Source organism: Orycteropus afer, unplaced genomic scaffold (genome assembly GCF_000298275.1).
Source record: "Orycteropus afer afer isolate SDZICR_OR568_19922 unplaced genomic scaffold, OryAfe1.0 scaffold00223, whole genome shotgun sequence".
NCBI lineage: Eukaryota > Metazoa > Chordata > Mammalia > Tubulidentata > Orycteropodidae > Orycteropus > Orycteropus afer.
In genome coordinates, this window is record NW_006921810.1 from 2418880 (window position 1) to 2429720 (window position 10841).

The 10841-nt window shown below is 40.4% G+C and overlaps 1 protein-coding gene across 1 annotated transcript in view; it reads left to right on the forward strand.

The window, feature by feature from the left end:
* PPM1L (protein phosphatase, Mg2+/Mn2+ dependent 1L) overlaps nucleotides 1–10841 on the forward strand; it is a 525772-nt gene that overhangs the window by 143030 nt on the left and 371901 nt on the right. The window lies entirely within an intron of this gene.

The following is a 10841-nucleotide window of genomic DNA, read 5'->3' on the forward strand; positions in this document are numbered from 1 at the left end:
TAGCCAATCACAGCATCAGAACTCTAAGCATGTGGGAGAGAGTGGGAACCTCCCAGAACATTGTATTGTGCCACGCCCAACAGAAATAACCCAGGTGGGGACTTTAAAATCAGGATCTCCTCAGTTGCTAATAGCAATTCCCACCTTGGAGTTTACAAAGACTTATGGGTAGAAAAGCCACACTAAGTATTTTACTACACCACAGTGGCCAAATTATATTGCTTGACATGGAAATGGCTATTTAACTGTCTTTTCACACAAGCTTTTTTACTCCATCCAGTTGATCAGTGACTGAAACAGATTAATGATATAGAAAGCCGATAGTTTAGTGGCTTGGTGCTTTTAGATGCTACATAGGTATGGTGCATCTCTTTGAATAGTAGATATTAAACTACTTTAAGCACCAGAACATATGTATTCCGTGCCTTGTGACCATATTTACAAAACTCTAAGTCATGATGTAAGAGCTCTGGTGGTGTGATGGTTAAGTATTCAACTACTAATTGGAATATTGGCAGTTCGAACCCACCAGAGCTTCCTGGGAGAAAAGACCTGGTGACCTGCTCCCATAAAGATTTGTAACCAGAAACCCCTACTGGGCAATTTTACTCTGTCCTACAGGGTAACTATAGACGCTCTGGTGGCACAGTTAAGGCATTCAGCTGCTAACCGAAAGGTCAGGAGTTCGAATCTACCAGCCACTCTGTGGGAGAAAGAGGAGGCAGTCTGCTTTTGTAAAGATTTACAGCCTTGGAAACCCTATGGGGGTAGTTCTGTTGTTGTTGTTGTTATATGCCATCAAGTTGAACCCAACTCATAGTGACCCCTCCTTGGATTTCTGAGGCAGTATCACTATGGAAGTAGATTGCCCAACCTTCCTTCCGAGGAGTGGCTGGTGGATTTGAACCACCAGCCTTCTGGTTAACAGTCAAATGCCTTAGACACTACGCTACCTGTGATAGTTGGAGCTGTGTGTCAACTTGGCTGGACCACAATTCTGTGTGGTTTGAGCTGTTGTGCTGTGGTTGTTCCCATGATGGAATCAGATGACTATGTTTTGAGCTGCCAATCTGTTGCAAGGGAGTTTCCCTAGGGGTGTGGCCTGCTTCCAGTATATCCATGGACATCCTGGAAGAGGAGACATTCTTCTGTGGATCGGGATTCTGTTGTGCTGCCTGCAACTGTCTGTGAGTGAACAATCCACCATTCGGCCTGGAGATCTTGGATTCGTCATTCGTTGGAGTCAACAGCTGGTGTACTGCCTGCCAGCTCTGAGCTCCTCAGCCCCTGTGGCTGCAAGAGTCAGGAAAAGCCTCCAGCTTGATGTTTATCCAGGAGCTTTGGACTTGCCAGCTTCTATGAGTGTGTGAGCCGTTTTCCTAAGATAAATCTCCTTCTCTCTCTCTCTAAGCTTTACTGGTTTTGTTTCTCTAGAGAACCCAGTCTAACACACTACCAGAGCTCCTGGAGGCAGTTCTACAGGGTCACTATGAATTGGAATCAACTTGACGGCATACAACAACAGGAAATCATGATACGTGATCTAAATAGGGTTTTGTTTATGAGGGCATTGTGACAAGGTATTTGGAATTGGGGTTATCCTGTAGCATTCATACAATTAGTTGCACTCAAAAAATGCTCACTGAATGCTTACTATATGCTAGGCATTGTTATTGGTACTAGGGATGCAGCAGTGACTAAACAGGTAAAAATCTCTTATATTCATGTGAGGGGAGATAAACCATAAGCAGATAAGTAAGGAAAAATGGTTGGTTAGATAATGATACGTACTAGGGAGAAAATACAGCATAGAATGAGGGTAGCATGTATTGTTGGGAGTGGGTTGTTGTTGTTGTTGTTAGGTGCTGTCGAGTCAGACCCAACTCATAGCGACCCCTCCTTGGGTTTCCAAGGCAGTATCACTATGGAAGTAGATTGCCCCATCTTCCTTCCGAGGAGTGGCTGGTGGGTTTGAACCGCCAGCCATCTGGTTAGCAGTCAAGTGCCTTAGGCACTACGCTACCAGAGCTCCCATGGGAGTGGGTAGGGATTGTGATTTTCAATAGGGTGTGAGCCATAGTTCTATGTGGGATGCATGGTCATGGCACTGCCTGTGTGTTGTATCTCCCAACCACAGCTCTTAAGTCTTCTGTATTGTTTTCTTAGACTCCATAACTTGCTCGGACTTCTTGAAAAGAACTATTCATCATATAGAGGTAGGTCAAACTACTAAAATCTAAACCAAAATAAAACAGCTCTTATTTATAGTAGGTTGCCAGAATCAGCTGAAACAATGAAGTAGCATATTACAGAGGAGATGCTTTTTGGGTATATTCCCAGGACCTACAACAATGCTTAATCCAAATGTTTGAGTTTGGATTCCTGTACCCTGTAGGATTGTCATTCTTATCTTAGTTAAGGATAGCAGTAATTAAAAAACCAAACCCACTGCCATTGAGTTGATTCCGACTCATAGTGACCCTGTACGACAGAGTAGAACTGCCCAGTAGGGTTTCTATGGCTGTAAAACTTTACTGAAGCAGACTACCTTATCTTTCTCCTATGGAGCAGCTGGTGGGTTTCAACTGCCAACCTTCTAGTTAGCAGCCCAATGCTTTGACCACAGCACCACCAGAGGTCCCTAATGTGATTAAATAGAAGCAGTAATTCCAGGCTAGGGATTTGTATGGGGGTGTTACACAGTAAGAATATGGTACATGTTATCATGGATTAACCAGAAGAGCAAGTACTAGAAGACTCTGATCTCCTCAGTATCCTATAACATGCCTTGTGCTAGTTTCCTGCCCCAGCCTTCTTTGTTTTCCCTACCTGTTCAGTGATTTCTTTCAACTGGAATGCCTGCCCTTCCTCTTTTTTTTTTTTTTTTTTTTCCTCTCTCTTTTGTATGCTTACTTTTCAAAACTATACCTGTCTCTTGGAAATAGCTTTTCATCTCTGCATTTAATGTCTTCTGTAGTATTTGGCATCAGTAAAACCAAAAAAAAAAAGCAAACCCATTGACATCGAGTTGATTCGGACTCACAGTGACCCCCATTGGATTTCCAAAGCTGTAAATCTTCATGGAAGTAGATTGCCTCCTCTTCCTCCCATGGAGCTGCTGGTAGATTTGAACTGCCACCTTTCTGGTTAAGAACCAAATGCCCTGCCTGCAATGTCACCAGAGCTCCTTGGCACTGGTAATATGCCCAGTAAGTGTCTAATTCATGAAAGAGTGAATGGATTGAAAGAGAAGAGCACAATTTTTGTGTACCTACTTCTCTTTTCTGTCCACAAATGGCTGTGAGAAAGTAAAAAGCTGTGCTTCCAGGCTTTGTCCCATCTCTGACTTGTCTTAGACTCCTTCCTTTCACTTGCCTCTTGTAAAAATAGGCTAAGGAGACTCCCAGACAACTAACTCAGCTACCAGAGAGGGTGGCTTTTTTGCTTTCATGTTTTTGAAGGAACATCAGATACATTTTATTCTTTTCCCATCTACCTTTGAAAACTGGCTGATTTTCCCTTATCGGGGCTTTCTGTTTCCTTCTTACCTCACTAATTCCCTTCTTATCCTACAAGAAGACAGGCTGGAACAGGATTTTATTTGTAGCCTGTCAGCTCTTCTTGTCAGCTAGCAGAGATACGGTTGAGCAATAAGTGGGGTTTAGGAAGTAGAGTTATGAAGGCAGCATTGGCTTTGGTTTGCCATTGGGGGCAGGGGGTTCTAATACACAGATATATTTCAGTGCAGTTAAAATAGCAAAAATCCCAAGTTTGGTCCCATCAGCACACCATGCCTGACCTGTTCTCTAACACATTAGGCCGCCCTCAGCCTGTAAAGGTACAGCCCAGCAGCTGCTTCTCAGCCCTGGGAAACACATGTGGATTCTCCTATCACATAAATAGGGCTAAAATCCTTAGGACAGTAGAGAAAACAAGAAGAAATCTTAAAAGCCTGGCATGATGAGTCTTGGTTTTGTGACTTTGCTCTTTTCTTAGGCATTTTTTTGGATACAATGACTTTAGCTTAATTTAAAACAAAACTTAAGGATTTTCTTTTATTATCATGTCATTTTTATCCTTATTACCTATGCAGTTACCACCAGAGCTTTTATTTGTTGAGTGCCAATCTGAGCCAGCTATTGTGCTTATGCTTTACATGGATTAGCTCAGTTAAGTCTTTAATGACCTTATAAAGGAAGGAGTGACCCTGTGCTGTAAACCACAGTTTAGTAGTACATCAGAAAGAGAAACCGTATAAAATTTCCTAGTGAAAACGTGAGTTTGAGGTAGAGTAAAACCATGAAGGGAAGTCATTTGTAATTTTTTTCTTGTGAGTGAGAATATTTTTTATTATTCCCAACCCACCCTAAAAGTTTGCTGTTTGGTTTTCTAAATGGATTTAGAGAAGTTTGGCTTCACATAATGGAGAAACAAGCCAAGTCATAATTATACTTGGTTGCTCTGAAAATTTGACTCTGAGAACTTTCCATTTATTGATTAATTTTGGGGTCTCAAGATTCATGTGAGATTGATAGGCCAGATTCTAACGTCATTCTACAATTATACATGCTGCAGTGGGGAAAATTAAGACATAAAAATTGTTCTTACAAGTATTTTTTCCTCATGAATCTTGATGTTATATTTTCTCATGCAATTTTAAAACTTCTTTAAGTTGTTTTAAAATATCCTTAAGTCTGCTGCTTGTAAGCATACGTAAGATTGCAACAGTAGTAGACTTAAGAGTATTTAAGAACTATTTAAAGCAACTTTCTAATTGCCAACTTTAGTACAGCTTATAAATCAACAAATATTTTTCTAAATTCTTATTTCATCCCAGAAAGTGTACTAGTGCAGAGGATGGAATTCAGTGAAACAGTGCCAAGTATAGCCTGCACCTACCTTGGACAGCACCCAAGAGGGTTAATACTGAATGCCTGGGAATGCACTTGTTTAAACATGTTTCATATGTTGCCAGGGAGAACTCAGGTTTTTCATTAGTGGCCACAGGATTAAAAATCAACTTATGTGTGGTCCAAATTAGTTTTTTAATTAAAATCAGTGATGAGTTGGGCTCAAGGAAGTATTTGGTGTAGTTTGAATATGAGTTGATGGCAATAGAGGCTTTGTTTATACATACATTTTCTTTTTGTCAGTAATCCTTCATAATGCCCAAGTATCATGATCTAATTTGAGTGGAATTAAGCATAAAAAGTCCAAAATTATATAATTAATACATTCTATTTCAAATACTATTAAGAATTAATCTAACCCAGCTAACATGATCCCTGTTACATGAAGGCTGGTACAGAAAAGATGAGGGGCAGGTTGCTAGGGCCTTCTGCATTGCTAATTCATGAGAACTAATTAGGCTTTTTTCTGACAATGTGTTAGACCACTTTCTAGGGTCAGATGAGCTGCTTGTGAGAAGCTCAGGATCTGTGTGAGACAATAAGAGGTATTAGCAATCTAGATTTGAGTCCCAGTTCCTTCTTTTTTACTGTGTGATCCTAAGGCTACTTACACTGTCTCAGATTTGGTTTGTGGACATAATATACTTATTTTATAGGTTGTTATGAAGATTACATCCAGAGCAGCTAGCACAAAGCCTTACATGTGGCAGGCAGGGTTGGTCATCTCTCCTTTACCCCAGTGATCTCCAGCAGGGAGAGCTAGAGCAGGTACCCTGTATTCTTCTACCAGTTGCATTTATGTAGTTAATGGCAGTCATTAGTTCTTATATTGATTGGTCTTTCAAATATAGCATTTTCATTATAAATCAATCTATAGTTTCTTATTGAATACCTTCTATGCAGCAGACTTTGTGGAATATATTAGAGTTATAAAAATGAATAAGGAGTTTTATTCATATACTTAACAGTCTGTTGAGGAAAAGGGGTGTGAAATCAACTAACCAGAGTGCAGTGTGGTAAATGTTGTACTCACTGAATATACTATTGTAGATGATGGCGTTGGAAGAAAACAGCCAAAACTCTTTCTGGTTGGGTAAGGCAGCTCAGGTCAGGAAAAGCTTTTCAGAGATGTCATGGAATTGGGCCTTGGGATGTGATGGAGTTCAAAGAAGAGACAGAAAATGTAGCAGAAGGGCATTCCAGGCAGAGGGGATAGCCTGAGGAGTGCCATGGAGCTGCAAAGGTCACTGGTATATTCTTGGAGTGTAGGAATCCAGTGTGGCAAGATTGTAAGGTATTTGGGATTGTACAGTTGAGATAGGAAATGTAGCTTGAGGAATTCTTTATTTTATGAGTTTTAAAAACAATGTTGGTATATTAAAAAAAATTGTATTTTAAAATGATTGTGGATTCATAGGAATTTGGAAATTGTACACAGAGTTCCTTTAGCCTTTCCCCTGTCTTCCGCCAATAGTGACAGTTCATGTAACTTTAGTCCAATATTAAAACCAGGTAATTGGCATTGGCATACTACTACTAACTATACTACATATCTTATTACGTTTTCACTGGTTTCTGTGTACACTCATTTGTTTGTTTGTGTGTGTGTGTGTGTGTGTATGTATAATACTAAGACATTTGATCCCATCCCACAAAGATACTCCCTTGCCTTCCTTGTACCACCAGTTTTTATTTGCACCTGCAACTCACGTTGTCCATGTTCCATGGTAACCACTATTCTGTTCTCTGTATCTATAGTTAAGCCATTTTGATAATTCATGAAATGAAATTATACACTATATAACATTTTGATATATGTATATTTCCTTCTAAAAATAATGCCCTTGAGATCCATCCAAGTTGTTGCATGTATCAATAGCTTATCGCTTTTTATTGTTGTGTACTATTCCATGGTATCAATTCCAGAGTTTGTTTAATTATTCACTTGTTGAAGACATGGGATGTTTCTAATTTTTCACTATTACAAATAAAGTTTCTATGAACATTCATGAACAGGTTTTTGTGTAAATATAGGTTTTTCATTTCTCTGGGATAGATGTCCAAGAATACAAATGTTGAATTGTATCATAAGTGCATGCTTGGTTTTATAAGAAACTGCTACTATATTCGAGAATGACTGTATGTTAATACATCTTAAAAATATATCTCATACCTGAATTATGGTAACTATAATAAATATATTTTTTGTTTCTGGTCTTTTGGGAAAAGAGCCCATAATTCTCTTCCTTATGAGTGCAAAGGAAACACTTTCCTCAAGGGCATATTTATTTTTTAATAGCCATATTACTCATATTTTAAAAAAAACAATTTGTAGCAATTTTGTAAAATTAAAACAACATGTAATAGTACAGAATTACCACAAAAATAGGAAAAAATATGTCAAAAAGACACAGAAATTACTATGGCTAGGCATGTGTCGAGAGTTTAACTCTGGTTTTGCTGGTAGGTGAGAAATGAGTTAGAATGTATAGTCCTCATTGCCTGAAAAAAGAAACAAAAGTCTTTTAATAAGATAAAATTTTCCCCAGTTCTGAATTCAAGGGAAGATTTACAATAAGAAGTTACAAGTAAAAGTGGGTATTACTCTAATCAGAAGCCAATCATTGCTGTCAAGTGGATGCCAACTCATAGCCCCCTATAGAACGGAGTAGACAGTAGGGTTTCCAAGGCTATATAATCTTTATGGAAGCAGACTATCACATCTTTCTCCCACAGAGCAAGTGGTGGTTAGCAGCCAAGTGCTTTAACCACTGTGCCACCAAAGCTCATGGTGTATATTATCAACCATAATTTTATAGAAAACCCAGAAACACTAATGAAACAACCTTTTTCATAGGTTCTGTATAATCTGGGGAGCACTGGTGGTGCAGTGCCTAAGGCATTTGACTGCTAACCAGAATGCTGGCGATTCAAACCCACCAGTCACTCCTTGGAAGGAAGGTCGGGCAATCTACTCCCATAGTGATACCACCTCGGAAACCCAAGGCAGGGTTGCCATGAGTCGAATCCGACTCAACGGCAGTGTGTTGCATTGTTTTCGTTGCATATAATCTGAGATTGTACTGGTTTTACTCAGATTTTGATTTCCTACTTCTTCGTTAGTTAACCAAAGGTGTATTAAATTGCCTACCAGCAGTCTCCTTAGCCTATTTTTACAAGAGGAAAGTGAAAGGAAGGAGTCTAAGACAAGCCAGAGATGGGACAAACCCTGGAAACACAGCTTTTTACTTTCTCACAGCCATTTGTGGACAGACATTTCCTATATCTCCTCTTCATTCATTCTTTTATTTAGCATTTTCTACATGCCAAGTGCTGGTCTGGTCTCTAAGGATACAAAGATAAATTGAGATTTGGTACTTTCTCGTAAGTTGTATATCCACTTATTTTCATTATAAACAGTAATGCGTTATTAAAGGTGCTATGGCATTTGGGTGTATAGGGTATGGTGGAGAATAAAGTAAGGAATAATCTACCTGTCCTTGGAGTCAGCAGTTAGAAAGGGAAATCCACGATGGCTGTGAAGACGTGAGGCTCAATGCTGCCTTCTGCCTGGGAAAATAGATAGACAGACAGACAGACTCAAGTAAGGGTAATGTTAACTAAGGTGACCTGGTGGCACAGTGGTTAAAGCACTAAGCTGCTAACCAGAGGTCAGTGGTTTGAACCTACCTGCCACACTGCAGGAAAAAGATGAGGCTGTCTGCTTCTGTAAGGATTTACTGCCTTGGAAGCCCTAAGGGGCAGTTCTACTCCATCCTATAGGGTGGCTATGAGTAGGAATCAAATCGATGGCAATGGGTTTGGTTTTGGGTTTAATGTTAACTAAAATTTACATTTTTGTTCTGTAGCAGCCATCATGCACTTAGAATTACATGCATATTTAATTTTTAAAAGAATTTGTACTGATTCAAAATGGAGTCTCGCCAGTGAGCACCATGCTTTTTTTCCCTCTGGCATCTAAGGACTTTGAAAACTAGGTACAACAGTTTGAATTAGGAACTTTGGTGCTCTGAACAGCTCACTGAATCAGAGTGCACCAAACACAGAAGAGAAGAATTGGAGGAAAGGCACAGGGAGATTATTTAGGAAAGAGCTACTGGTGGAGGAAGGATGGGCACCCAAGAGAGACCATTGCAAACTTTCCTGGGGCAGTCACTGTCTGCTGGGTGAGGGTGGCCGCCTGAGATCCCCAAGCCAAGAAGGAGGTCACCTTATAGCAGCATACCAGCAACAACTACAATATTCCAGAGGGCAGTGGCAGAGACCTGCCTCTAGCAGCTGATTTTGTCAGTAATTTGGGTTGTCTGGGTGCAGGTGGGCACGGGCACCACTGCTGAGATTCAGGCGGAGATCTCACTGTTGCGCCAGAAAGGCTAGCTCCCTCCCCTCCCAGTGGATCACAGACAAGGCTTGGGTCAGACTGGGAGACACCATGCTTTTCTTTGCCATGGATATCGGGACCACAGGTCACTAGCAGGTACTCCCCCAACTCCAGCACAGCTGAAATTGCACGCATCTTTGGCGCCGCAGGTGGGCGGTATCACAGACAAACTCCAGAGCCAGCCATTGGTGGTCTGGCAGGATTGCATCAGCACCATGGGCAGATGGGGCATGGAGAGCAAAGAAACCACAGCTGAGTGCAGTCCCACAAATTTTGCCTTGGAGTTGTGCTTTGGAGCTGTGGGGCCGGGGAGGCGGGGTCTTTGAGTGTGCCTGAAATTGCCGGAAATTTGTGACCCTCTAACAATAGGAATCTTTCCTGAGCTTGAGCCGTGGTCTTGCAAATAAATTCGTCATCAATAATAACCTGCTCAAAGCCCTAGAAACCCACCTTGTCTGCCAATAACTTCACTCATTCAATAGAAGAAACCATATTCAGCCAATTACCATAAAACCTCCCGCTTCGAACTCTAAACCTTCTTTACGAAAACAGAAACACATATCCACTCTACATACAGTGATTCCATCATTACAAAGAAAAGAGCAGAGTGACCCAACACACCTGAATCAATAATAAAATAAAACACACCAGCTTCACCTTTTCAAAATATTAAACCATAAAACCAAGACAAAACAAATCAACAAGTAACCAACAGCTAGAGACAACCTAAAGAGACAGCGCTCTACCAGATTCCAAGGGCCTAAGAAGAGGTTCTGCTTTCCAGTAACCCCAAGAACTCTCCAGACCTGTACTACATGACTGAAAAGGTCCTAGTTTACACCTTCTCTTTCTTCTTTTATTTTTTCTCTCTCATAGTTAACCCTGTTACTTGTGGGTTCTTTTTTTCCTTCTTTTTTTCCCCCTGTTTGTTAGTTTGTTTTTTTCCTTCATTATTCTCCTTCTCTACCTTTTTTCTCTTAGTGATCTATCCCCAAATATTGCATATTTACCAGCTTTCTTCTCCTTTTCTCCACTTTTTCTTTTTTTGGGTTATTGTTCCTGTGTGATTTCAGGGTGTATTTTTTGTCCGTGTGCTTTTAGTTTTTTTGATGGTTATTCAGTTGTAATTTTTGCCTAAATGAGTGGGAGACAGCAACAGTCCCCATAAGATACAAGTACACCCAAACCTCCTGCAACTTCACGTACTGAGCAAGAGGCAGCACCTCCTTCTCCACCAACAGGCCAATGATAAAAAACCACCAAGAAGAGCTTGAATCGACCTTGGCTGCTCTTCACAAACAATTAACAGAGATATTAATACAATACCACAATGCCTTGGAGAAAACAGACCATCACAGTCCACAAAGAGAAGCAAGATAAAGTGGTAGAAACAAGGGAACAGGTTATAGACCCAGAACACATCCTTGAGGAAGAAGCAGCATTGGAACTCTCTGAGAAGGAATTCAAAAGAATTATCTTTAGGTTTCTTCAAAGGATTGAGAGACAGACCAAAGAAAACACAGAAAAAA